We start from the raw sequence: 12,709 nt of genomic DNA, 5'->3' as shown, positions 1-12,709 counted from the left end.
AAATGTTCATTTTCACAGACTAAAAAACCAGCAGAATCAGTCTCTGAAAACATGACTCACAACATCAGGATTTTGTGGATAATAAACTTGATTTTATTTCATATAATGAGCACGAATCACACCGCCCTCTCACCTGGAAAGAAGAGAAACAAGCTGGAATGGCCATTTTTAACAATAAGCCCGTTCCAGCCAGTATGGACGAAATGTAGAGTATGGACTGTGGAACAACATTGGAAATCAGGGAATCAGATGTCTTCATCCCAGGAGGTTGAAATTTATTCTGATTCCCAACTTTGCAAAGTGCAAAATTAACAGCCCTCAAGCAAAACCACATGTTTCTGAGAACCTTGTAACTATTATTATTGCAGGAAGTACGGAATGAAGTTCCTACAAACCCAGTTAATAAAGCTTCCATTTACTGCTTTTAAATAGAGCTGAGAAGTATCTAGTTATGAATGTGTCCTAAGGTCAATATGGAGAGTGCGATGATCAAATGCTTGGTTGTGGATCTGATGGGACCTTGGAACAATCCTCCCGTGGAAGCAGGCAATCAGAGATGAATAATATAGGTGGGAGGTCACATAGTCAGTCTGGAGTACATCTAATTACCTCAGGGAACAAAAGGAGAACAGGGTGGAACTTTCCCTCAAGTGATTAAATAGAGTTGAGATGCGTCAATGTGTAGGATTTTGTGATAGATTGAGATTGTAAGGTTTGCCTATGCAGTGTGTGGTTTTTCAGTACTGCTCATGTTGAATAAACTTCCAATGCAGTTTTTTTTTAGTTTAGTTTAGAGATACAGCACAGAAACAAACCCTTTGGCCCATCGGGTCTGCACCGAGCAGTGATCCCCGCACATTAACACTATCCTACACCCACTAGAGACATTTTTTACATTTACCAAGCCAATTAGCCTACAAATCCATACGTCTTTGGAGTGTGGGAGGAAACTGAAGATCTCGGAGAAAACCCACGCAGGTCACGGGGAGAACGTACAAACTTCGTACAGACAGCACCCGTAGTCTGGATGGAGCCTGGGTCTCCGTCGCTGCATTCACTGTAATGCCCCTGTCCCACTTAGGAAACCTGAACGGAAACCTCTGGAGACTTTTTGCGCCCCACCCAAGGTTTCTGTGCGGTTCCCGGAGGTTCCCGGAGGTTTCCCTACCTGCTTCCACAACCTGCAACCTCCGGCAACCACCTGCAACCTCCGGGAACCGCACGGAAACCTTGGGCGGGGCGCAAAGTCTCCAGAGGTCTCCGTTCAGGTTTCCTAAGTGGGACGGGGGTATTAGGCAGCAACTCTACCGCTGTGCCATCATGACCGCCCACTCAGCGTTCTTTATGTCTGCATTTGAGGACATTGGCATGAGCACAGCAGTCTTGAGCCTTTTTAAAGATAGACACAAAACGCTGGAGTAATTCAGCGGGTCAGGCAGCATCTCTGGAGAAAAGGAACAGGTGATGTTTAATGTCGGAACACTTCTTCAGACTAGAATCCAGTTGGACCCGCTGAGTTACTCCAGCATTTTGTGTCTATCTGCAGCACCTGCAGATCATTCCCACACATTGAGCCTTTTTCATGCAGCTTTGCCTATACCCTGTCAGCAAGACTGGCAGAGATCCAGTTAGGCTGGTTGACAGACAGGTGCCAGAGTGGACATTTTCAGAGCGGCTGTGGTGGGACCATGAGAGCTATCTTCATAGAAGAGGATCATTCTGCACCGAGTCAGGCAAAGTCATGACGGGAGAGTCAGCCCAGCTGATGGAGGGCGATACTATGGGAGTTATAGAGTGATACATTGTGGAAACAGGGCCTTTGGCCCAACTTGCCCACACCAGCCAACATGTCCCAGCTACACTAGTCCCACCTGCCCTTGCTTGGTCCAGACCCCTCCAAACCTGTCCTGTCCATGTACCTGTCTAACTGTTTCCTAAATGTTGGGAAAGTCCCAGCCTCAACTATTTCCTCTGGCAGCTTGATCCGCACACCCACTACCCTTTGTGTGAATGGGACTGTCTATCTTCGGTTTAATCCAGTTCCTTCTGACACACATGGGACAGGAAGCTGGGCTGAAGATCATTTAAGCCAGCAAGGTCATGATGAGTTTTGTTCAGACTCGACCGACTTTAGAAACAGCTCACAAAGGAGTTAATTAAACCAATCCATCAGAACAAACCCCTTGAATTATTCTTGCAGATGATACAAATAAGCAATCTTGTTCCCCAGCAAAAACAATTTATTCTTATGTAGGCACAATGTAATGGAACTTAATTCAACTCCATCTGTCAGAACAAAATAAACTGAGTAGGGTCATATTTAGCATTTCCCTAACAATTACTTCCCACATTTCCATGACACTGATGTGGAAGTTTGCCTTAAGATGTTTGTCTTAGTTCATTCTTAACAATCTTTCCTGATCAAGAGAACTTGCAATTGTAAAGCTCCTTTCATAACTCATCAAAGTGTACTTTTGAAGCATAATTAATATTGCAATTTAGGAAATGCAGCAGGCAATTTGCATTCAGTAACAGCCCACAAGAGTCGAATCACAATGGTGCTATTAGCTGACTTCTTCAACAATCCTGCATTTAGTGTTAATTCTAAAATACCCGATATTGCCCTTTGAGTATAACCTCCGCTTCCATAGATCTCTGAACAGCAGAAGACTGACTGCAGGTGCAATTTTAACCCAAGGAACTGCAGATGCTGGTGCAGATCCCTGGTCAGATGCTGGAAGTCACAGAGTACTGGAATAACTCATCGGTCCAGGCAGCAATTCCGGAGAACATGGATAGGTGACATTTCGGGAAGGAACCATTCTTCAGGCTGATTGTGGTGGGGGAAGGGTGAGAAAGCTGGAAATGCTGGAGTAGTTCAACAGGTCAGAATAGATCTCTGAATAGATCGATCATAATCTGGAAGTAATCCTGGGACCGTGTGGTCCGTATATATCTCTGAAGGTCACATCATTTCTGTAATAATTATCCTGATATTTAGCAAAGTGTTCGATTGATTTTTGTCCAACATATAAGATTCCAAGGATCTAGACAAGCTGGATGTGGAGAGGAAGCATTTTCTTATTGGAGAAACAAGAACAAGGGGCTGTATAGAACAAAGGGATCAGTCACATGACAACGATTGGGCATTTCCTATTCTCTCAGAGAGCTGTGGATCTACTCGGTGGAAACCGAATCTTTGGATATTTTTAAGGCAGAGGGAGATAGGTTCTTGACAAGCAGGTGATAAAATGTTAGCAAGGATAGATGAGGATAGAATACAGCTAGATTAGTCATTATCCTATTAACTAGTGGATTGCTCATGCTCTTCATTCATATTTTTGTATACACCAATTGCGGCTGAGGGTTAATACAAATAAGGCATTTCACTGTACTTAGGTACATATGAGAATGAAGTACCATTGAACCATTGATTTGTGTAGCAGCCACTTAAAATATTGCCTTATATTGATGGGTCGAATGGCCTAATTCTGCTCCCAGCACTTATGAATTTATGAACTTATGTCTCTTCTTAGTGGACTCCCATGCAAGGAAGAACTAGTTCGGTCATTTGGAAATCATTTTGATCATATTTAACACCTTTATTTATTTATTTATTTATCTATTTATCTGTTTATTTATTTATTTATTTGATTATTTATTTCGAACAGAATAAAAGAATAAAAAGCAAGTGTGAAACAGCGTACAAAGAACAAAACAAGAATATTTATAAAGTGTCATAAACAATATCTATAAATAAATGAAATCGTATATGTGTCCGAAAAGGAGCAGGAAGAAGCCAAAGCTTATTAATTCCCACCCCTTATTCAAGAGCTGGGAATTAATTTAAAAATTAATTTATTTCAAAACATTTATTTCAAAATGTTGTTTTTCTTGTAGATTGCTCAGTTTCGACAGAGGTCACTGACAAATTGGTGATAATTAGCTAAAATGAATTTACCGCAGCCGAGATGAGGAATGAGTTGACTACTCAACCAGCATCTGTAGGCATGGATCAACCTTGTCTACTGTGTGCAAAACTCATCAGGGCAGGCAGCATGTGTAGAAGGAAATGGACAGACGATATTCCAGTTTGGGACCCTTCTTCAGACTGACTACTGTGTGTCGTATTCAGCCCCAGAAACCCTCAATCCTCCCAAATTCATCAGAGTCTTTCAGTAAAATAAGCTCCAAAAAAGCCACCACACAGAAATTAAGCACTGATAGTAACTACTTGAATTCTAGACTGAGCATCCTGAGAATGGAGTTCCAATTCTGATTTCCAATTTTTGATAATCTGTACAGATTATGAAAGAAAGTAAATGTTCCCCTGCTTATGCAAATCCATGGTTGCTTTTTGATCTGAGAGACGCATCTAGGAATTTCTGCTAGTTGTGAGCTGGCCACGTTTCAGATGCTTTAATGAGATGTTACATAGAGCTTGGAAGTAGCAACAGGAAAATATCTTAAAAAAATTGTTAAAGCCACTAAATCGAAATGTGGTGTGGTGAGATCAAAATTGATGATCAAGTGGCAAAACGAATGAAATGGTGAGTTTTAGAGAGTAACTAATGAGGGCAATGTAGCAGAGGGCAAATGACCTAAATATAATAGGTAAAATACTAAATACGTACTACACTTAGTGGCGGCGCAGTGGTAGAGTTCCTGCCTTAATGTGCCAAAGACCAGAGTTTGATCCTGACTATGACTGCTGTCTGTATGGAGTTTGCGCGTTCTCCCTGTGACCGCGTGGGTTATCTCCAGGTTCTCCTGTGCCTTCCCACACTCCAAAGACGTGCGGGTTGTGGGTTAATTGGCTTCTGTAAATTGTCCCTAGTGAGTAGGGAAGTGTTAATATACGGGTGATCACTGGTTGGCACGGACGTGGTGAACCAAAGCACCGGTTTCCATGCTATATCTCTAAACTAAACAGAACTAAACTAAAAAGGGGAGAGGGCCAGCTTCCAAAAAAAATCTTTGGAGCTGAACATTGCAGCCATTCTCTCTACTCGAAGGGGAAACGGACGACTTTCAGCTACAGAAAATGTTTCATGAACGCTACATTATTAGCATGAGTCCCAACGACTGTTGCATTAGTGAGGGTGTTAGTGCAGGCACAGATTATCGCCACAGAATGCAAGGAAGGGGAACATTGTAGCACAGTTGATTTTGCACCAGCGCAACATTCTTAATAGTCCAGGAATGTCATCTCTGATCCTCTCAGGGGTGGACAAGTGGCCGGGTCCTGAAAGGGACACAAGGGTGCTGTTTAAATGAACTACCCTTTGCTTGCTTCCTGGTTGATTTCAACCAGCATTTGCTTTGATTCTACATGAGTTTTCTGCTTTCTTTGAAGTTGTAAAAATGTATCATGAGAGGTGTCCCAGCGACTGAGGGACATTTTCTTTTCCCCAAAGTAGTTGGTAGCTGGAGGAATGACCAGAGGGATTATGAACCATTTTTAGCAGCTTGAGAGAGAGGCTGGCTCTCAGGTGCAAGGCAAACACCAGTGTGGCAAGGGATCAGTTCTACTTGGACATCAGTCAAGGGAAAAGATTGAGATGTTTGTGCTTCAACACAGACATGCTCTGTGGAATCGTCCACCTCCTCCAGTCATAATCCTACATTCAGCAGGATAAGTATCACATTACCGTGGATGTCAGCTTCACCACAGGCATAGAAGTCTAGGGCCAAGTGCCGGTAAACAGGATTAATGTAGACAAGTCTTTGGTGGTCAGCATAGACATGGTGGGCCAAGAAGTCTGTTTCTATGCTGTGCAGTTATGCCTCTTTGAGCTAACATTCACTGGATAGAACTGGAGCGAACTTGGGGATTGCAACCTTGGCGTTTGCATCCATGAGACAAGAGATGACTTTATTTTGTTATCTCTTGCCAAAGAGCAGCAGGCAGAGCGGGCACCTGGTTTTGCAAAGTTAGCAGGGTTCCCCATGAAGCAGACTGACGTTAGCCGTGCTTATCTTTGCGGCCACCGTGACTGTGACATGTAGCACTATGAAATGGCTTCAACTCCCTCAGCTTCCAGCTGGTATGTTGCATAAACAATGAGGCCAACGGGTTCACAGCCAGTCCCTTGGCTAATGACGCGGTGCCTTCATTTAACGGCAGCCACAGGGTGAGTTGCACTTGAATCACAACAAACCAATGTGTTGCTACTGTGTGGCAAGCTATGGCTGTGGTGCACAGCCCCTGATCACACAACAAGAACCACAATAAGGACGGCACGTGACGCAGCACTAAGGTTGCTGCCTTACAGCGACAGAGACCTGTGTTCGACCCTGACTGTGGGTGCTGCCTATATGGAGTTTGTACGTTCTCCCTGTGACCAAGTGGGTTTTCTCCCAATGTTCCAGTTTCATCTCACATTCCAAAGGTATACAATTTGTAGGTTAATTGGCTTTGGTGAAATTGTCCCTAGTGTGTAGGATAGCACTGGCTTGCGGTGATCGCTTGTCGGCGCAGACTCAATGGGTCTGTTTCCGCTAAACGAAATAACTTAACCAAACAGAGTAGACCATTGGACAGCCATCTGGTAAAAGCTCTGCAGCAGCCCTGCCATTCCAGCCTTGTTAGTGTAATTCTTCACGGAGATTAATACAAGCTTGTCACAAAGGTTCAGCCCTAACCACAGGCCAAGCAGTGGACAGATGCAGAGCAAGAAGGTCAGGGTGGGGACAAAGTATAGAGGGAGGAGCAGGTAGGGAGGAAAGAATCTGGACTGCTCCTTTCCGCCCGGAAACAGGACGCAAAGCACTGTAGGAACTCAGCGGGTCAGTAGCATCCCGGGAGAGCACGGATAGAGCATGCATAACTGGATCTATCCATGTTCTCTACAGATGCTGCCTGACCCTCTGAGTTATTCCAGCACTTTGTGTCCTTTTTCTTTGTAAACCAGCATCTGCAGTTCCTTGTTTCTACCCTTCCTGCCAAGGTTGCCTTCAATACTTGTGCCATCAGTGAAGCAAACAATGACTTCCCCATCACCAACATCTTGCCTATGTTGCTGATCACCTCAACAGTTGTTGGCCCTGCTGCTGAAGTAAAAGATAATGCAAAGCAACAAGTCTAACTCAATTTTTCAATAATCCTGTCATATTGTACATAAGTCACATCCAATCATCCTCGAGTAGACAGGCCTTTGTGAATCTGTGGAATTCTCTGCCACAGAAGGTAGTTGAGGCCAGTTCATTGGCTATATTTAAGAGGGAGTTAGATGTGGCCCTTGTGGCTAAAGGGATCAGAGGGTATGGAGAGAAGGCAGGTACAGGATACTGAGTTGGATGATCAGCCATGATCATATTAAATGGCGGTGCAGGCTCGAAGGGCCGAATGGCCAACTCCTGCACCTATTTTCTATGTTTCTATGTTTGTCTGTGTGCTCCTGAGCATTCCTGTAGCAATGGGAGTGGAAGGCTCTGAGCTTCAAGCCACATAGAACATTACAGCACAGGAACAGGCCCTTCGACCCACAATGTCCATGATGGACATGATGCACAGTTAAACTAATCTCCTCTGCCTGCATGTGATGCATATCCCTCCGTATGTCTGTGTGAGGCCCAATGCAAATTGGAGGAACAGTAGCTAACATCCCAGCGGTATGAATATTGACTTCTCTAACTTCAAGTAACCCTTGCCTTCCCTCTCTCTCCATCAGTCGCCCAACCCTTCTCTGTCCTCCTGATTAAATTTTACTGATTGTATGTCTCGTTGTCACCTTCCCCTCAGCTAACAATGATCCATTCTACATTTTCCTGGAACTTTGTCCACTTTAATCTCTCGTTTTCACACCTTACCCTCCCCTATCTCTATGTCTCCCTCTCCCCTGACTCTCCGCCTGAAGAAGGGTCTCAACCCGAAATGTCACCCATTCCTTCTCTCCAGAGATGCTGCCTGTCCTGCTGAGTTACTCCAGCATTTTGTGCCTGTCCAAAAGCTTCTTAAATGCCCCTATCGTATCAGTCCTTCACTACACATTCTAGGAACCATCACTCTATGTGTGAAAATCTTGGCCCGCACACTTCCTTTAAACTTTTCCCACCTCACGTTAAAGCGATGCCTTCTAAACATTGACATTCCCACCCTGGGAAAATGGTTCTGACTGTCTATCCTACCGATGCCTCTCTCCCGCACTCCCGCTTAAAATGAGTTCCAGAAAATCCTGCCCGTGTCTGTTGCAACCACCATCTCTTTAAGAGGTAAAGGTCAGTTTTAATTAGAAATGACTAGCCTTAAGTGGCGTTGGCCTCACATGGAATTGGAAGGCACTGCTAATGAACAGGATGATTACCAGTGGCTGGGTTCAGCAGTCTTGTAAGCAAACAGGCAACACAAAACTGACTCGCTGCCTGCATCAGAAGTGATGAATACTTGAAATTCTCACAGCACGTTGGCTAAAGTAGATTGGGAAAATAGATTAAAAGATACAATGGCAGGTAAGTAATGGCAGACATTTAAATAAATAGTTTATAATTTGCAATGGAGACCGCAAGGGAGAAGTGCCTCTGGTTAACAGGAGATTGGATCAGATTAAAGGTTTATATATTGCTATACGGCATCATAAACCTCGGGACTGGAAGAATTCTTTAATTCAGCAAAGGCTGATCAAGATGGAAAGGAAATGGAACATTGGAGTAAGCTAGCAAGGGTGAAGCAAAGTATAAGCTTTGATGTCGAAACAAAGAACTGCAAATGCTGATTCATAGACACAAAGATAGACACAAAGTGCTAGAGTAACTCAATGGGTCAGGCAGCATCTCTGGAGAAAAGGGACGGGTGATGTTTCTGGTCATGACCTTCTTTAGGTCCTGACCCCAAACGTCACCTATACTTTTTTTTTCTCCAGAGATGCTGCTTGACCCGCTGAGCTTCTCCAGCACGTTGTGCTATAAGCTGTGATGTAGGTAGAGTACTCTGAGTTATAAAATATAATCATTCATATTTTAAGCAAAGCAAATGGTGTGGCAGTTTTTATTGCAATATAAAATGATGTACGAGTCAAGAAATAATAATATTGTGTAAGACTTTGAGATTACTGCTGAAATAGTTTGCACAGTATTCCTTGTCTAAGGAAGGCTGCAGTAGCTTTGGGTATATTGGAATGAATGTTCGCATTCTAGGTGGAGGGGATTGCCAATGGGGAGGGGGTGAGCAGATCAAGCTGGCATTCCCCAGTATTTGGAGACAGAACTTTTTTTTTTTGCAATGGGTTATCTACCGACACCACCGGAAAGTATAAATGTCATGGTGTTGTTTACCAGCTACATGACACATGTGTCTATTACAGGTGCCTTCAGGCAACTTTTTCTGTACAGAAAAAAACATTATAAGAAAACAACGAGACCTCTCTGAAATCTTAAGTTCTTATGGGACCTGTTAGGGTAGACAGCGGGAAGATATTTTCCCTTGGGGAGACAAGAGTTCAGTGATTCAGTGATGGTGAATCCTTAGAAATCTGTCATACCATGTTGCATGGATGTTCTTCACGGTAAGGTCAAACTTCTGCTCTCCCAACCTAGAATCCTTCTTTACAAACTGCAAACCCTTCTACTCTCGGAGGGAATTTAACTCATTGATTCTCACTGGAGTTTACGTACCTCCCCCCCCCCCCTCACCATGCCGGCGTACGTGAGGCGCAAATGCAACTCGCTGACCAGGTAATGAGGGTAGAGAGTGACTTCCCGGACTCCATGTTTTGGGGGACTTTAACAAAGCTAAACTCAGCTGTGACCTTCCAAAATACAGACTTCATGTTACCTGCTCCACCAGAGGGGAGAGAACACTTGACCACTGTTACACGTCAATCAAGAACGCATATCGCTCTGTTCCCCGGGCGGGTCTGGGTCTCTCTGATCATTGTCTAGTTCACCTTATTCCGACCTACAGGCAGAAACTAAAAGCTGCTAAGCCTGTGGCCAGAACAACGAAAATGTGGACAAGCGAGGGCATTGAGAATCTACAATCCTGCTTTGACTGCACAGATTGGAATGTGTTCAGGAAGCAACCACAATCCTCGATGAGTACACTGACACTGTATCATCATATGTCAGCTTTTGTGAGGACAGTTGCATTCCAACTAGGACCCGGACCTGGTTCAACAACAACAAGCCCTGGTTTACTGCAGAACTCAGACAGCTCCGACAGTCTAAAGAATAGGCCTACAGGGGCGGGGATGCAGACCTCTACAGGCAGGCCAAGTACAAGCTGAGAAGAGGAATCAGAGCTGCCAAGGAAAGATACTCTGAGAAGTTGAGGAACAAGTTCTCAGCTAGTGACTCTTCTTCAGTTTGGAAGGGCTTGCAAGAAATCACCAGATACAAGAGGAAAGCCCCCCGCTCTTTGGACATTCATCAGCTGACCAATGACCTGAATGAGTTCTACTGCAGGTATGACAAGCAGAAATGTAACCCTGGTACCCCCTCCCCCCCCTTCCCAACAAACACAGCCAGACCCCAGTCTGTAAAGACTGGACCCATTCCCACCCACCCCTCTCCAATCACCACTTAACACTCATTTACAGTCTGACTGCAAAAGACTGCGGCCTCGTCCACTCCCCACCCCCTCCGTGCTGCATAACATCACTTCTCCATCAACAACAATAAAAATAGAGGTGTTCAGAAGACAGAAAAGCCGGAAAACTCCCGGACTGGACAATGTTTCCCCCTCTACTCTCAAGCTCTGTGCCGAACAACTGGCACCGGTCTACACAGATATTTTCAACCAGTCCCTGGAAACCTGTACTGTCCCTGCCTGCTTCAAAGTCTCCACTATTGTCCCTGTGCCCAAAAAGGCAAGGATTACTGGTCTTATTGACTACAGGCCTGTCGCACTGACCTCTGTAGTCAGGATGAACATGGCCAAACTGAAAAATATCATGGACCCTCTGCAGTTTGCATATCGGGCCAATAAATCTATGGATGACGCAGTCAACCTAGGCTTGCACTTCATCCTACAGCAACTAGACCGCCAGGGCACCTATGCAAGGATTTTGTTGATTTTAGCTCTGCATTCAACACCATTGTGCCAGAGCTACTACACTGCAAACATTTCAAGTTGACTGTGCCTGAACCCCTCTATCGGTGGATCACCAGCTTCCTGACAGACAGGAAGCAGCATGTAAGGCTGGGAAAGCACATCTCGGACCCGCAGACCCTCAGCATTGGAGCACCGCAAGGCTGCATATTCTCCCTTCTCCTCTACTTTGCCTTTGCCTGTGTGTGAATGTGTGTGAATGTGTGTGAGTGATTGGTGGTGGTCGGAGGGGCCGTAGGCACAGAATGGCAGCCACGCTTCCGTCAGTCTGCCCCAGGGCAGCTGTGGCTACAGAAGTAGCTTACCACCACCGAGTGTGACTGAGGAGTGAATGAATAATGCGATGTAAAGCGCCTTGAGTATTAGAAAGGCGCTATATAAATCCCACCCATTATTATTATTATTACTCTCTCTACAGCAACGACTGCACATCCACTGACTCCTCTGTCAAGCTTCTCAAATTTGCGGACGACACAACCCTGATTGGACTGATCCAGGATGGGGAGGAATCTGCCTACAGTCAGGAAGTGTCACAGCTGGCGTACTGGTGCCATAGCAACAACCTAGAGCTCAATGCTCTTAAGACAGTGGAATTGATTGTAGACTTTAGGAGAGCTTCCCCTCCCCTCACCCCACTCAGCATCAACAACACCACAGTAACATCTGTGGAGTATTTTAAGTTCCTGGGAACCATCATCTCCAAGGACCTTAAATGGGGGGCCACCATCGACTGCACAGTCAAAAAGGCACAACAGAGGATGTACTTCCCGCGGCAACTGAGGAAGCACAATCTGCCACAGGCATTGATGATCTAATTCTATACGGCCATCGTATATTCTGTCCTCACCTTCTCTATCATGGTCTGGTTTGGCTCAGCCACCAAGCACGACACTTGGAGGCTGCAGCAAATCGTCCGATCAGCTGAGAAGGTTATTGGCTGCAATCTTCCCTCCATTGATGAACTGTACACTGCAAGGGCCAGGAAGTGAGCGTGTAAGGTCATCTCTGACCCCTCTCACCCTGGCCACAAACTCTTTGAATCACTTCCGTCTGGAAGGCAACACCGGACTGTTAAAGCCAGACATAAAAACAGCTTTTTTTTTGCCACGAGTAGTAGCTCCACACAATAACCAAACTTCTGTAGTCTCCTTTTGCTCTGGTATTTTATTTAATTCACATGTTTAATCGATAATGTTGTATTATTAATGTTTAATGTTTTATGTCATTCCTATCTGTCGCTGTATGTCATGTTGTGACTTGCGGGCAGAGCACCAATGCAAATTCCTTGTATGTGAATAGTGGCCAATAAACATTAATTCATTCATGTTCAGTCAATGATTATCTTTAAGATTTTTTTAGTCACTAAGGGAATCGAGGGATATGGGGAAAGAGATATGTAGAGTTCTGATTAATTTTCTAAATGAATGGTGGAGCAGACTGAAGGGGTCACCTTTGGGCCTATCGCAGGTGTTCTTTTATTCGTGTCTACTTGGACATTTTGTACAAGGCAGGTGGATGGGGTTAGGACAAGGAATTTAATTGAATGGATTAATGGTTTATTTTGCATTAGGGGCTCAGGCATGGTCTCAGCTGCTTTACCTCTTTCCTTTCTAATCAAGGCAAATGTCCTCCTGAACTTATCCCTGGTTCAGATCTGAACAT

Source organism: Amblyraja radiata, chromosome 5 (assembly GCF_010909765.2).
Source record: "Amblyraja radiata isolate CabotCenter1 chromosome 5, sAmbRad1.1.pri, whole genome shotgun sequence".
Lineage (NCBI taxonomy): Eukaryota > Metazoa > Chordata > Chondrichthyes > Rajiformes > Rajidae > Amblyraja > Amblyraja radiata.
This window is presented reverse-complemented; position numbering follows the sequence as displayed.